Below are 16,584 nucleotides of genomic sequence, written 5' to 3'. Positions count from 1 at the left end.
AATCAAAAGAAAAAAAAATCACAAAAAAGTAATTCAGGTTCAGTAATTTGATGATGCATCCACCCTAATTATTTAAATTATCAGTATCAGTATCGACATCAGCAATACTGACCCTGTATTTACTTGGTATCAGATTGATACCAAAATTTGCAGTATCGCACACCACTAGGTTAGGTCAAGAAAGGGGTGTTTACATTTTGGTGGTGAAACACATTCCTTTTACCTGTAGTTTTCTTTCATTGTGAGAGGTTTCCTTTAAGCTCTTTGTAAGCATTCTTGCTTTGCGATGCAATTAATTGTTTTCCTTTTACTGTATATCGGTTTGTCATTGATAATAATTTTCCTTTGATGTCCACTCTATTATGTACCACATGACATAATCAAGTCATCCTTTTATCATTTTTGTTTCTCATTGAGATCGAGCTGCTATCTATCTATCTATCTATCTATCTATCTATCTATCTATCTATCTATCTATCTATCTATCTATCTATCTATCTATCTATCTATCTATCTATCTATCTATCTATCTATCTATCTATCTATCTATCTATCTATCTATCTATCTATCTATCTATCTATCTATCTATCTATCTATCTATCTATCTATCTATCTATCTATCTATCTATCTATCTATCTATCTATCTATTTCATTGTATGATGTGTTCTTTTGACTTCTTTAGCCTTGCCTTATGACATCATCAAATGTTTTTCTTTCATCTACCTTGACTAACATTATTGCCTTATGACAGTTATTTTCTTTTTGTATCTTGTTTTTTTTTTTGCTGTCAGGGATTTTCCTTGGATCTCATATCTATCATTCTGTCCATATCACATCATAAAAAAGACTTCCTTTGGTCTTTTTCACCATGAGGTCCAGCTTTCTATTGACTCTTCTCAAACATTCCACTTTATTACATCATCAAAAGTCTGCATTTATCACCGTCATTTTAAAAGAAATTACAGTTCTTTGCGAGCATTGTTGTCTTATGACATTATAAAAAAAATCTTTTGTCTGCACACTTTTGACATACTTTTTTTTTCCATCACACAGATGAGAATTTGCTTTGCTCTGTCACAGACTGAGATTTCATGGGCTCAAGCATTGTTTTTATGATGAATACACACAAAGACTGGACTCAATGCAGGAACTAGTGGGGGCGCCGTTGTGCAAAGCAACTCTGAAACTCACCCACCAGTGGAAGAAGACAAAACCACATTTTTTTGTCAATGCCGGTGACATTAACTTCTCAAAGTGCCTAATTGTTGCTTTTCTGTGCATTTCTGTAAATACTCACAAACAAACAGAAGCTGTTTGTGCATTTCTTGGAGAATGTTTACACCCATTTCGTTCACCTCATTTTATTATCAATTGAGCTGTGTTTGCGTCACTCCAGCAACATCATCAGTTGTAGCATAAATTGCTGGGTACACATGAAAACACTCTGCCTCCAAATGTTGTAGTCATGACTGGCTGTGTTTGCTACAATTGTTCCCACGGTCATTGGCACGCCTGCATCTGTGAGGACTAAAACCCAGCTTTTATTGGTGTTCACACAAACATAAACATGCAATCTGTAGTCTGTAGTGAGATATGTCACATGCAGTCTGCATCTGGACTCGTCCCGGGTTTGAAAGATTTCTTCTGGTCTTAGATTACATATTCCAAAACATGTCTGAAAATTTTTAGAGACTCAGTGCAATGCAGTTTGCAAAAGTTCCCCACCATTAAACAAAGCATTTTTCAATTCACTCCTAAGTTATGAAAAGCTGATTCATGAGCCTCAGCTGTGTCGTGAACATAAACCTCTTTCTGTTTAGACTGATGTGGTTTTCATGCAGAAAACGCAATTATAACTTTTAAGGGCAATAACGTGAAATTTCTAAAATGCTGCAGTTTCGTATTTGTACATATTTCTCTGCAGAGTCTTCTATTTTTGGAGGGTGTATTATAGGCTTAAAGCCCTTTTCCCACTTCTCTAATTTAGTGGAAAGTGTTCATTTGGTCATTTGTATTTGCTCACTTGGGTTTCAGTTACATTGCATTGTTCTGTTGCTGCAGCAAATGTGTATGCAAAGTCATCAGCTGCCACACTGGCATCATTGCACCACTTTTATCAGACTGATTTCACTTACAGTGCTGGACTACTGTATGATTATTGCAATGCAGAGACCACCGGACATCATGTACAATGAATTCATTGTAGGCTTTATCTCGCAAAATATTGTGCATATTGTAAGCATGGATATCATAAAAGCAACATTCTTTGCACATTATGATCATTTTGTGCTTTGTGGTTGGATGTCAGACTGCATTTCATTACCTGCCAGAACGCTGCATCCTGTTTGATCTCTTGATTTGAGTTTTCTGAAAAAGGTACAAACATCATTGTGGCTCTCTCCTTTCTTTGATGAAGTCCCTCACTGATTTTAGTTGTTTGCAAGCCTTTCTGTCCCTTCATTTCACAGCAGTAGGTATCATGAGCCACTGCTGTAGCATGAAAAATACAATATTCCAGATATGTGTTCATTTTAAAATGAGCGTGGGAGGACAGAGATGGCTGCATATATAAAGCAGGATCAGCTGGTAATGTTTATTCATGTGTGTTTGAGTCCATAAATACAGTATGTGATCAGGGAGAGGAGCTTTGGATCACCTCTGAGCAATATTGAAAATTGTGCACATGTCCACACATCATAATGTGTGGAATATATGTCAGGAACATTTGGTACACTGTGTAATCGAAGCAGAAAACACAAGGAAGATGTCTAAAATTAAAGGTGCACAGCCTTTTGTTTTTTTTAAAGCTTAAAGTCATAAAAATAATTTTGGTTCTTTGGTACCACTATAATTTAATTTATTAGCCTGTAAGTATGGGATTCATAATGGAACATTGCCAAATATGATCAAAATTTTTGTTGCCGGGAAAAAATGGATAAATAGTTCCCCTGAAGGGGAAAAAATTCAAACAACCAGACAGCCTTGAACTACATTCGGTAGCGACACATAGAGTTTGTGATAGCCAGTGTTGCCACAGTTACTTTGAAAAAGTAATCCAATTACTGATTATGATTACTCCTAAGTTAGATTACTAGTTACTTTTTTAGTTACTTTCCCCAGCTGCCGACAACAACCATCTGCCACCTCAACATGACAATGATACCTGTTTTGCCAAAACTCACTTTATAGTCACCCTTTCTTGACTTCAATGAAAATAAATACTTGTTTTATAAAAAGTAAAATAAAGACCTCTTTCTTGACCTCATATTTAACTGTTGACAGCACTGTAACAGTAAAACTTGTAATTTCTAACCTACATTGTTTATAAATGTAACTATTAAATTCTTTTTAACATTTTTCTAACATTATATTCTCTCTAAACATTTTACTTGTCGAAATTATTATTATTAAAAAGGCTTCAAAAAAAGGCTTCAAAACTGATCCTTTAATCTAGGGGTGTTGTGGGGGGGGGGGGGGGGCACATCCCTGCCCCATGTCCCCATTCCATCTGGATTTGCCCCTGCTTTGGCATTTGAGCACAAAGAATATTTATGCAGAACACATGACCAGATTTACAGGTAAGAAAGCTTTATTGCATTTTCACATCATGTGGTCCTCAGAAAGAGAGTTTAGGTGCATTTGAGTGGAAAATAGTGTTAGTTGTTGACACGTCGCGGAGGATCAGCTGTTTTTAGCAAGCAGATACGGAGCGGCTCAGCTCAGAATTCTAAATAAAGGAGGAAATAAAGCATAAAAATGTCTTTGTGCAGGTGTGCTGGTGTTACCGTGCTTTAAGAGGTGAGGACGAGTCGTAGCTGCTGCAGAAAACTATGGATGAAAAGCTCACAGCTCGCTGAAAGTGGGGGGTTTAGTTGAACCCCAACCCCCTGCCCATGGACCAAGTTTAATGCTGCTATCGACCCACAATGCTAAAATAACAGTAACGCACAGTGACTTGGAGAAGTAACTTTAATCTGATTACTGATTTGGAAAGATTAACATGTTTACTCGTTACTAAAAAAAGTGGTTAGATTAGAGTAACGCGTTACCGGCATCACTGGCGATAGCAACCATAGTGACGTCATAGATCACGTGGGGACTTCTCCTGAGTTTTGCAAGGGATGCTGGGAAGCACATGCCAACAGCCAATCAGAGTCTAGAGGCATGGTGATGTTTGAACAAAATAAACCACATTGGTGGAAAATGCTCCAAAACTGCTTATTTCTGTATAAATGTAAAAATGTAAAAGTTCAAGAGAAATAAACACTTCTGAATCTAAAAACTGTGTTTTTAAAATGAGATAACACCTCTGAAGTGATTTACAGGACATCTTACAGATGTTAGCATGCGTGCCTCGTGTACGCGCATCACGGAAATTAATGTCAAAACCTCACGCATGTGCACACGCACTTCCTCCTGTAGACAGTGTTTAAAGGAAAATAAAACATTCGCCATGGAATTCCCCCCCCACGTAAATGTGTTCTTTTGGTGAAATACCCCACAGTGTTACAAGTAAATGAAATTGATCAGTTCATTATTGATTAATTGATTCTAATGCCCTTTTGTTGTCTATGTGGAAAAGAGGCTTCAGTGAGTAAAAGTCCCAGCACATATTTGTTCCATCTACTCACTAAACCAGCTGATTCAAACTGGTTCAACTCTTCAGGCAGGTAGATGAGCCAATCAGTGAAATCACCTGTTTTAGTTCCACATGTAGAACCAACACATTTTTACTCATTAAAGTTGTGGTTATCGTCCTCTGATGTGGAATCATGAATGGGACTGTAAACCTACAAAACAGACGGGTTTTTATTAATCTAAAAAACTGCTACTTTCTTTACTATTCAGTTTCTTTATTACCATATTTTTGGAGCATCAGATTATTATATCTTGTCAAAAACAATTATTCTTGAAGAAGTAGCATTAGAAACACTGATGGGGAACCACCATAGGGTGCCTGAGACTGCTTTTCTAGAGCACTGTATCTTAGCTATAGGGATCATGCTATTCTGCACCTTTCAGAAATGCAGTTAGGGTCACCAGAATTTTGCAGAGAAATATTCCTATAATCTATATTATAACAGCCAAGTGGCCTCTGTGTGCGTGTGTGTGTATGGCTTCAATCATGGCAAAACTGGAGAGAGTTGACATTTGCGTTTGGTATGCTTATGTATTTTGGGTCAAGGATGAAGGCTGTGAAAACAGAAAGTTGATAGGACAAATATTTTTTGAGAAATGATCACTTTTAGCTAACCAGTAAACAATGGACATTGTGCTGCAATGCACCATGGAAGTTTGGGGTTTTGAGGTTTTAAATGTTGTTGTTGTTGTGGTTCATCTTAAATTAACAGTTTTGTTAGTGTTATTGATTTATTGGTTTTTAATACTTCCATTGGTTTAGTCACTTTAGTTAAGTGTTATATTGCTGTTACCATGACTAAGTGTCATGTTGGTACCATGAGTGACTTGTGTAGTGCTTTTAATGTCTTCCACCACTGTCTCTGTTTGTAAAATTAAAAGCACCTGCTTGCAGCAGATTGCAGAAAGACAAGAAGCTCTGTGTGTGTGTGTGTGTGTGTGTGTGTGTGTGTGTGTGTGTGTGTGTGTGTGTGTGTGTGTGTGTGCAGTTTTGATCACACATAAATCGTGGAGCGCTGACATTCGCCATTTGGTATGTTTATGTATTTTGTGTCAAGTATTAACAGTGCCAAAACTGAACAGTGATAGGTTTAATATTTTTGGAGAAGCTACATATATTAGCTAACAACACTGAACAATGGACATTGATATTTACATTCTGGACCCACATGCCATTCCAGCAGGGGGCAGTACATCATCTATATATTAAACGTGAGTGTGTGTATGTGTGCCTGATTATATTTAGTAAGTTCAGTGTAAGTATATAATATATTTGTAAATATGTTAAAAATACATGGATGACACAAGAAAGTGAAACACCTATTTCCATTGTGGTCCATTTAAAAATCAAATAACAAAATAGAAGTAATAATAATAATAATAATAATAATAATAATAATAGTGTGTATACAATAACTAGAACCTAAACAATTTATAAATACATTAAGACAGTAAATTACTATTTAAAAAATTACGTAATTAACAGGAAATAAAATGTTCTTCAAAAACTGTTAAGGTCTAAGGTTCTAAAAACATTCTGGACTCACATGCCTTTTCAACTCATTATAGAAACTTTGCACAATTTATTGCCATGCTTGAAAAATGTCAGCTACCTATTTTATAAACACTACCCAGTTGACAGCCCGTGGATCCCCACAGGCAATTTGCTAGTTCCCTTTATTTATATAGGGAACTGATATTTATATCATCACAACATATGGCCAGGCACCCAGTCCGTGCTTGGTGGAGTCCAAGCAATTTAGATGCCTTGGTCTGTAAGTGAAAGGTTCACTGAACATGGCTTTGGTGATGCTCACTTGAAGACTGAGGAGTTGGAGTGTCTGGGTTTGCTATTGTCCTGGGTCTGAATACTAACTGGTGGCCCAAATTGATTACTTTATGTCTTTGATGATAGATGTGTTGGCCGAATCCTTGTTGGGAGAATCCTTGGGTACCACTGGACGACTTTGTTTTTTTAATGAATAGTTGCTTATTGGAACTCAGTGCCATACTACTGTTATTGTGAGGGAATATTGACTACAACATTATAGCCATGTGGTACACATGATCAAACACACAGGTGCCTCTGTGCTGAGGGCCCCAGCAACTGGAAAATGCCAAGGGCCCACCCATGTATCAACTGGTTTGGGCAGTTAGATGCTACTTTCAGGAAGTGGAGATCCACTGGTTGACCACAAGGAATCAGGGTGGTTCCATGCGCCCTATTGAAGTTTCAAATCTGGCAAAATCTCACAAAACTTCAGAGAGTATGCTGCTCTGCGAGATGTCAATAACACTGAGACGCTCTGCTCAGGCTGCACTTTAACTGCTGCACACGTACAACAGCATTAATATTGCAACATAAAACTCTTTATATATTGTGCCTAAAACTCTCATGAATATATTTGGGTTTTTAGATGTTGTCATTGTGTTTGTTTTAGTTCCTTTGTTATTTTCAATGGGAGTCGTTGTGAGCTTTGATCGCTTCCTGATCATGTCATTCTGGGGGAAAATGAAGTTTGCTCTTTAACGTCCTGATTATTGTTCTTTACAGCACTGTTTGTCATGTTTGTTCCAGAGTAATATGTATAAGATTCATGAAATTCCATGCAGGTTAAATGTAGCAGACACAGATTATTTGGAATATTTGTTTTAGCAAGTTTTCAGGGTCTCATGCATGCAGTCTCTTATTAACGTGATGAAACGCATAAAAAAATTACATTTTGGTAGCATAAAGTTCATTTGCAATTGTTGCAATGCTTTGACTGCAGCGACTCTCTGGCACACAAGGGATTATGGGATATCTCAATAGGGCGAATAGTGTGACGGATGAGACAGCTGATGGGACCAGTGTGTTGCTTCCACTGCTGACTTGACCTCCCAGAAATGACATGATTGGGAATTAAGAAAGCTACTTTTTCACCTGAAAGCTATCTTGTCATTATAGGATTAACCTCAGGATTGTGCTGTCAGACAATTTAAGGCTTGGCTAATTTTGTTCCATAGAAGAGTTTTCCAAAGATATCTAGAGAGATATCAGGGGAGGTGATGGTCTAGTGGTTAAGTGTTGGGCTTGAGACCAAAGGATCCTTGGTTCAAATCCCAGCCTGACCGGAAAATCACTAAGGGCCCTTGGACAAGGTCCTTAATCCCCTAGATGCTCCCGATGTGTAGTGAGTGCCTTGTATAGCAGCACCCTCACATCGGGGTGAATGTGAGGTATTATTGTACAGCGCTTTGAACAGGGTTCTAGCTAGGATAAAATTTTAGCATAGTGGTAATGTCGAGGGAGCGAAGTGACCGGGGGTGGAGTGGGGGTCGTGGTATGGTGCAGAAGGGGGGCAGCTTTTGAAAATTTAAGCTAAAAATTGGCCATTCTAGGGGTACCCAAAGGGGAAAAGCCAGGTACGACTGCCCAAGTCCCTTCATCGTGTCCAGAAGGCTGGGGAAGTTTGTTGAGTGGGCAATCTCATTCTGGGTTTGCCAGTACATGGCCTCAGTGAGGCAGTCGGAGTCCGTGGACATTTTACGTCAAGACTTAAAACCTATATTTATTCTGTTTCTTATGAGTAGTTTTTATTTTATGTTTCATTCTTTTACTTCTGTTTTTAATTAGGTATTTGATTTTTTTTTTTATTTTTATTTATTTATTTTAATTTTTTTTATGTTGAACTGTTCTGTGTGAGGCACCTTGAGATGGCTTTTGTTGTAACTTGGCACTTTATAAGCTGATTAAATTGAAATTGAATAACATTTTATTGTCTTAAATTAAATAAATATGAAATTGGTTACTGGATCCTTAAACTCTGGAGATAATAAACTCTACATGATGGATCCTTGATCTCTGGACATAAACAAATAAAATCTGTTTGTTTTTGTCAAAAGCATTTCCTTTCAGACATTATTATTGGCATGAATGTCTTTCCATACCTATGAGCTGAGCTCTACAGCTCGCTACGCTCCACGTCAGGTTCATAAAGAACGCAGGATGTCTCAGTTTGGGAGGAAAAAACGTTTTAGTTGATTGTAGTTTATTGTCTGTATTGCAACATTTGTAAGAGGTGTCATTTTATTTAAAGCGGCGATTCATTTTGAAGTTATTAATTCCGAGTGGACTCTGTCTCAGCAGAGAGCCGCGCAGTGTTTAAAGCTGTGACAACGGAACGGAGGACGATTCTCATTTGTTGACTGCAACAAGACAAGTGTCCCACTTTAATACACACAAAAATGACTGATGATATTTTAATGGCTTTGAGAGGGTTTAAGAAGCGGACTTACCGCTTCTGAAGAGCAGCGAATCAAAGAGCCACGAGTCATTGAATCGAAGCATTGCTTCAGTGATTCATGTTTCAAACTAGAGTCACACTGCAGAAACAGTTGATTTCTCGGTCCAAAATAAGCGTAACGGTCCAAAATTATATTGTAATGGGCCGTAACGCAAGTTTGCGCTAACTTAGCGCTATATAAATGCAGTCCATTTATCTATGTTATTATCCCTAAAAACACAAACGGCTATAAAACATTGCAAATTTAACTTGCAGGTTGCTGGTTACCACTGTAGGACTATCTGGCTTTAAAGGGTTAACATGAATCCCCAACTATATCTTCTCATGAAAGGTGGATTGAAAAAAAAGATTCTGCACACTGTGACACTTTTAAGTTTTTGTTGATAAGATCATACAGCAAATGCAAGTAGTGTCTCTTCAGTAAACGAAATCAAGACTAATAATTGCTTTGATGTGGAATTTGCCTGCTAGTAGAGGCAGTGAGCATAATTAATTGGGACATCTATTGCCACAGATGAGTGGAGCAGCCCGTGTCACGGCCCGATCTGTGTTTTATTGTCACCAGCAGTAATTGAAATGAAAGTGGAGAGCTTTCTGTTGCATCGCAGGCTTAATAGTTTCAGACATACAGTGTAAGCAGCCAGTAACCCTGGAGAACCGAGGTCACCTGATGTCAGGAGCTTCAGAACTTTGCTAAACACTAGTCTGGGTCGTCCTCCGGAGAAACTGACCATAATTCATTTTGAATAATTACACAGAGTGCGCGCTCTTGTTTCTCCCTGCTGCTGCGCCGCGGTTCAAAGGGTTAAAGCGGCTTTCGGCGGGGAAGTTAGGCAAAGGCGGGAGTTTGCAATTAAATCTAATGTGCTCAGTGTGAGAACCCAGAGGAATAGCAGCTGTCCCCGCTGAGCCCAACCTGTGCAGCTGAGGCGACCAAACACATGTTTGATAGCTCTTAGCTCCCTTGTTAAAATATGTTTTGTGCTTTTGCTTCAGTTGACTTCATTAATAACATCCAGCTGCCCACTTTGAATATTTTATAACTTCAAACATGCTTTATGTTTACAGTTTGGTGAATTTTATAGCGATACATAAATTCTGGATCAATGTAATCATTCATTTTCCTGTTAAACAACACAGAAAATGGGAAATTATCCACAATGTTGCTGCTTATTTCGAAGCTCGTGCTCATTTCGGTGCTTGCAGTTTTGGTTAAAGTTAAAAGTAAGATGACTGGATTTGTGGAAACGATGAACACAACGCCTGAACTTAATCTCATTTTAACACATTATAATAGTCCTGCAATAAATCTGTTGTCCATTACAAAGCTTATAATGCAGAATTTTCTTTTATCCATGCAAGAGAGGTGTTGATTCAATTGTACTGTAATTTATGATACCTTGGTTTGTTGCTTTGTTGTTTTCTGGTGCTGAATTGTATTGTGCTTTTACTGCATGTGAGGTTACCTTGAAACCACAAGAGAAATGAACCAACCCCCTCATGGCACAAACAAACAAAATTATAATCTTTACAACGGTAACATTTATTGCTGGGTTGTTCCATTGGATTGTGTTACACTTTTGAGGGGATGATGATATTGTGTCCGGCCCCTGTATATCGACAGCAGCTGTAAGACTATTCATCATGCCTCAGACAGAGACGGGCCGGCTTTCATTGTGTATCGACTTGGCAAACGCTCTAGCACTGAATTTAGCATTAGAGAAACAAATAAATCTATTTTGGGAACACATTTATGAGCTTTTTCCTCTGATAACTCTTCATGCAGTAGTTGTATCGGGGTTGACCTGCACATAATGGGCATCACAACAAGCCAACAATGACACCAGAGATTCATTATCACCTTAAATGAACTGTGCCAGCTTCCTAAAGGGAAAAAAGTAATTGTGTCTTTAGGGATTTGTTAAGCCTGTGTTGAATTGCAATAAATCACTTTTGCATAGTAAATTTTGCAGTGTTAAATTAACACTGCAACAAGTGCACATGGTCGCATTCAAAATTTAGCACTAATCGGATTTAACAGTTGATTTCACCTAATATTAAATTGGGCAATGTGCACTTGCTGCAGTGTTAAATTAACTCTGCAAGGAGTGCATAGATGATGTGAAACTGCAGATGTGGGACTGATTGAGTCTGCGATGGAAGTTTGCTCGTTGTTCCCTGAAGTGCGATTTGCTACAGCTGCTGTTTATCGGAAGATTTATGGCACTGTTACCAAAAAATAATAAGATGACACGCACATCACAAACTGTATTGGCGTGCAGGATCAAAAAATAACACAAAAAACAAAAGGAAGATCCGCACAGCCAGTTAGCTCCCAAACAAACCTGTAATGAAGCACCAAAGTGACGTTTCGGGCCTCGCCCTTCATCAGACATGAAACACTTTTCCCAAAACACTTTTTGGGAATTAAGTCATTATTGAAAATCCCTCTGGTGGTTTTGATTCCGGTAGAAGTAAGTCCTGTATAGGCCCTGAGGTCCGTTTGTGCTGCTGGTGCGTATCGCCGGAGAATTCTGGAGAATGAAGTAGATGAGAGTCTATGGCTCTCCCAGGCCGGGACAACTGTCTGGCACAGGGTACTTCTCCAGCCAATGCTGGCACTCATATACAGCTGGGTGGACTGGGGACAATGCAGATCAAGTGTCTTGTCCAAGAACACATAGGTATTGTGACCAGTAATTGAACCCACGCCTCTATAATGGTACCCCAAATCCTGTCCACACTGAGCTACCTGCTGTGCAGATTCCAGTGTCCCCCCCCCTCCCTGATGTAATGTGTATGTGTGTTAATTCAGTAATCCATCTGACTGCTTTACTTGCTGCAGTGCATCCTGGGATTTTGAGTAGAACTGCATCGTCATGAATGTTTCTACAGTCATGAATGTGTGAAGGAAATAAAATGAAAATGGACCTAGTGACTGTGTCAGCACAGCTTCAAGCTTTCTCCAAAGTGCTTGTTTATCTCTGTGGCTGGATTATAAACTGCACAGCAAGCGTTTTTAGCATATTTATACAACATAACTCGCTTTCTGTCGTATGAAGCAGAAATCGGACAGCGTGAGTCCAACAGAATCTGGATGTTTGTCAGCGGGACGGTAAATTACTATAAACTAGCTTCTGGCTCTCAGCAGTGAAAAAAGTTGAATAAATGTCAACAAAAATGACTTTTAATTATTATTATCATTAGCTTTGCTGGATGCATTGTGGCTGTTGATTGATTGATTGATTGATTTTTGTACGTGTGTAAGACTTGTGGTGATATCAGATATCCTATATTCAATCAAAAGCCAGCTCTACACGACACAATACGATACGGCCGCATCACAAATATATCAGTGTATAATGGAGAATCGTGTTGCAGAAGAATAACAGCATGTTTGTGCCTATAGCTGTCCACTGTGTCCAGGAGGGGAGGGGAGTGGGGACTGTACAGCACATTTGATCCATGTCTGGTCCAACATTTATTGAGCACAATATATTTTTTTCCTCAGAGAGATACTGTATGTGCTTTTAGCAGTAATGCAACACACCAACCTTTTCTGTGATAAAGCAGTGTGCACTGTGAAATTACTGAATGATTTATGTCATGCACAATATTTAAACCATGGGAATGAATTCTACATTGTGCGCGCACAAGCGCATTTCCAGCGCTGTTTCTTCCTCTCTATTATTTTGCCCTTTTTGGCCACTCTAGTTGCTTTGTGGGTGTGTCCTTGACACCTTCATATGCTCACCTTGGATGTCTGGTTCCAAAATGCATGCTTTTTCTTTTTCTTTCTTTTGTGTTTTCCCATTCAGAATTTCAACATTCATCCATTTCACTTAAATTCCACTAGTCTACAAATTTTTAGGAAGTTGTCTGCTTCAGAAATATAATATGCTATTTACGGTATGATGGATTTTGGCATGCTGAATTCAAATATGACAATAAAAATGACTGGTTGGCTTCTGTTTCTACAAGTAAGATATTTAAGTTTTTACATTTTAAGTCTATATAATTATATTGTGTTTACACAACCCCTGGCAAAAATGATGGAATCACCGGCCTCGGAGGATGTTCATTCAGTTGTTTAATTTTGTAGAAAAAAAGCAGATCACAGACTTGACACAAAACTAAAGTCATTTCAAATGGCAACTTTCTGGCTTTAAGAAACACTATAAGAAATCAAGAAAAAAAAAATTGTGGCAGTCAGTAACGGTTACTTTTTTAGACCAAGCAGAGGGAAAAAAAATATGGACTCACTCAATTCTGAGGAAAAAATTATGGAATCACCCTGTAAATTTTCATCCCCAAAACTAACACCTGCATCAAATCAGATCTGCTCGTTAGTCTGCGTGAGCACAGTTTGGAGAGCTGTTGCGCCAAGTGGACTGACATGAATCATGGCTCCAACACGAGAGATGTCAATTGAAACAAAGGAGAGGATTATCAAACTCTTAAAAGAGGGTAAATCATCACGCAATGTTGCAAAAGATGTTGGTTGTTCACAGTCAGCTGTGTCTAAACTCTGGACCAAATACAAGCAACATGGAAAGGTTGTTAAAGGCAAACATACTGGTAGACCAAGGAAGACATGAAAGCGTCAAGACAGAAAACTTAAAGCAACATGTCTCAAAAATTGAAAATGCACAACAAAACAAATGAGGAACGAATGGGAGGAAACTGGATTCAACATCTGTGACCGAACTGTAAGAAACTGCCTAAAGGAAATGGGATTTACATACAGAAAAGCTAAACGAAAGCCATCATTAACACCTAAACAGAAAAAAACAAGGTTATAATGGGCTAAGGAAAAGCAATTGTGGAGTGTGGATGACTGGATGAAAGTCATATTCAATGATGAATCTCGAATCTGCATTGGGCAAGGTGATGATGCTGGAACTTTTGTTTGGTGCCGTTCCAATGAGATTTATAAAGATGACTGCCGGAAGAGAACATGTAAATTTCCACAGTCATTGATGATATGGGGCTGCATGTCAGGTAAAGGCACTGGGGAGATGGCTGTCATTACATCATCAATAAATGCACAAGTTCACGTTGATATTTTGGACACTTCTCTTATCCCATCAATTGAAAGGATGTTTGGGGATGATGAAATCATTTTTCAAGATGATAATGCATCTTGCCATAGAGCAAAAACTGTGAAAACATTCCTTGCAAAAAGACACATAGGGTCAATGTCATGGCCTGCAAATAGTCCGGATCTTAATCCAATTGAAAATCTTTGGTGGAAGTTGAAGAAAATGGTCCATGACAAGGCTCCAACCTGCAAAGCTGATCTGGCAACAGCAATCAGAGAAAGTTGGAGCCAGATTGATGAAGAGTACTGTTTGTCACTCATTAAGTCCATGTCTCAGAGGCTGCAAGCTGTTATAAAAGCCAGAGGTGGTGCAACAAAATACTAGTGATGTGTTGGAGCGTTCTTTTGTTTTTCATGATTCCATAATTTTTTCCTCAGAATTGAGTGATTCCATATTTTTTCCCTCTGCTTGGTCTAAAAAAGTAACCGTTACTGACTGCCACAATTTGTTTTCCTGATTTTTTTATAGTGTTTCTTAAAGCCAGAAAGTTGCCATGTGAAATGACTTTAGTTTTGTGTCATGTCTGTGATCTCCTTTTTTTCTACAAAATTAAACAACTGAATGAACATCCTCCGAGGCCGGTGATTCCATAATTTTTGCCAGGGGTTGTAGTAGATTTTTCATGATAAATCGTACACATAGGTCTTTTCATGTTTCTCTGACTGTTCATATGATATGTCACCTGTTTTTTTTTTGTAACACTTTAAAAATCGTCAAAAGGTAACCCTTCGTTGCATAGTAGTAACATATCTTAAAACTAGAGCCAATCAGCTATTTCAAACATCATTTTCATTCTCAGTGGCCCAAATTAGTAAAGTTTGACTACATTTATTTCAGAAGCATTTCGACTGTAGAACAGTGTTCTTTGTGGAAATCTAGTGGACTTCAGTGTCAGGTGAATATGTCATTAAGTCTGTATCACAGGCAAATGTGTATAGTTGTGTCTGTTTGCCTGCATGTGTATTGTGCGAATGTGTCCAAGTTCCCCTGAGAATACATCCATACGTTGCTGCCTGTAATAACGTGCAGTGCAAGATAATGTACATTGTGATGTAATGTGGGAAACACCTCACAATTTGTATTGCCCAAGTTTTGAACATGTTTGATTGTTCCAATATGGTCTCATCTCATGAACATGCACAATCCCAGTGCAATTACTTCATACACACTCCAAAACAGGGTGTGTATTTCAATTTATTATCGCGGTGATCGAGCTGCATTGCAGATTCATTTGTGTCATCGAGCAGAGTAGGGGTGTTGGAAAAATTGATTGATGTCAGAATTGTGATTGTTATTCTACAACTGATTCAAAACTTTCAAAAATCTGTTTTTTAAAATAACGCTTTTCTCCACTTTGATTCCGTTTATGTAGAGTTGTTTCTGTAGAGTTATTGTTGGTCCCCTTTTCTGCTTCCATATGACAGTTTACATTAGCATGTTAGCTTAGCTCATTAGCGTGGCAGCAAAAAAAAAACAAAACAAAAAAACAAAAACAAAACATTAAAGCCAAGTGTTTGGATGCACTTTAGATTCTATAATATTCTGGGTTAGAAGGAGCGTCATATGACAGTTCAGTATACAAGCTATGCAAAATGAAGGTCAAACTTTTTGGAAACACAGCAAATGCTCAGGCGCATTTAACACGTCATCATCGCGAGTTCAAAGAAGTGTAACAGCTGCAGCGGCTAACACCAGGCAGCGGCAGCGCACACTGCTTCACTTTAACAAAATCCCAGCCGATTCTGGTACGTGCAACAATAACCAACACCTGTGTCATTTCAAACGATATGCACCCTGACAGCGTTGTGAAAAAAAAATACCTTTATTTGTAGATTTTTCTTTCGTTTACATTGACTATTTTGAATATAAAACAACATAATGTTAGACACACTTTGCTTTCATGGCATCATTTGCCACATCACCTGTCTTACACTTGAGCAGCTCCTGAAATTAGCAGCTTGATGTACTGAATTAATTTAGAACTGAAAATTGATTTTTGAATTGATTTGTGACCCCAGGAATCCAAATCAAATTATGAGATACTGAAAGATACACACCCCTAATGTACTCTACGTATACTCACTCACTCACTCACTCACTCACTCACTCACTCACTCACTCACTCACTCACTCACTCACTCACTCACTCACTCACTCACTCACTCACTCACTCACTCACTCACTCACTCACTCATTTTTAACTGCTTACTCCAATTAAAGGTCTGGAGCCTATCCCAGCAGTCACAGGGCATGAAGCGGGGTACACCCTGGACAGGACGCCAGTCTGTCGCAGGGCCACATATAGACAAACAAACACATTCACACCAGCACGCACACCTACAGACAATTTAAAGTCGCCAGTCCACTGAACCTGCCTGTCTTTGGATGTGGGAGGAAGCTGGAGCACCCAGAGGAAACCCACTCAAACATGGGAAGAACATTCAAACTCCACAACAGAAAGGACACAGGCGGGAATCGAACCCATGACCTTCTTGCTGTGAGGCAACAGTGCTAACCACTAAGTCACCATGCTGCCCTCCATATACTAATGTAACA

At 38.6% G+C, this 16,584-nt stretch overlaps 1 protein-coding gene across 1 annotated transcript in view; it reads left to right on the top strand.

The window, feature by feature from the left end:
• Positions 1-16,584, top strand: part of kcnj3a (potassium inwardly rectifying channel subfamily J member 3a) — a 106,791-nt gene that overhangs the window by 27,827 nt on the left and 62,380 nt on the right. The gene's annotated exons all lie outside the window — the stretch shown is intronic.

The sequence above is a fragment of the Thalassophryne amazonica genome, chromosome 14 (genome assembly GCF_902500255.1).
Source record: "Thalassophryne amazonica chromosome 14, fThaAma1.1, whole genome shotgun sequence".
Taxonomy (NCBI): Eukaryota; Metazoa; Chordata; class Actinopteri; order Batrachoidiformes; family Batrachoididae; genus Thalassophryne; species Thalassophryne amazonica.
This window is presented reverse-complemented; position numbering and strand designations above follow the sequence as displayed.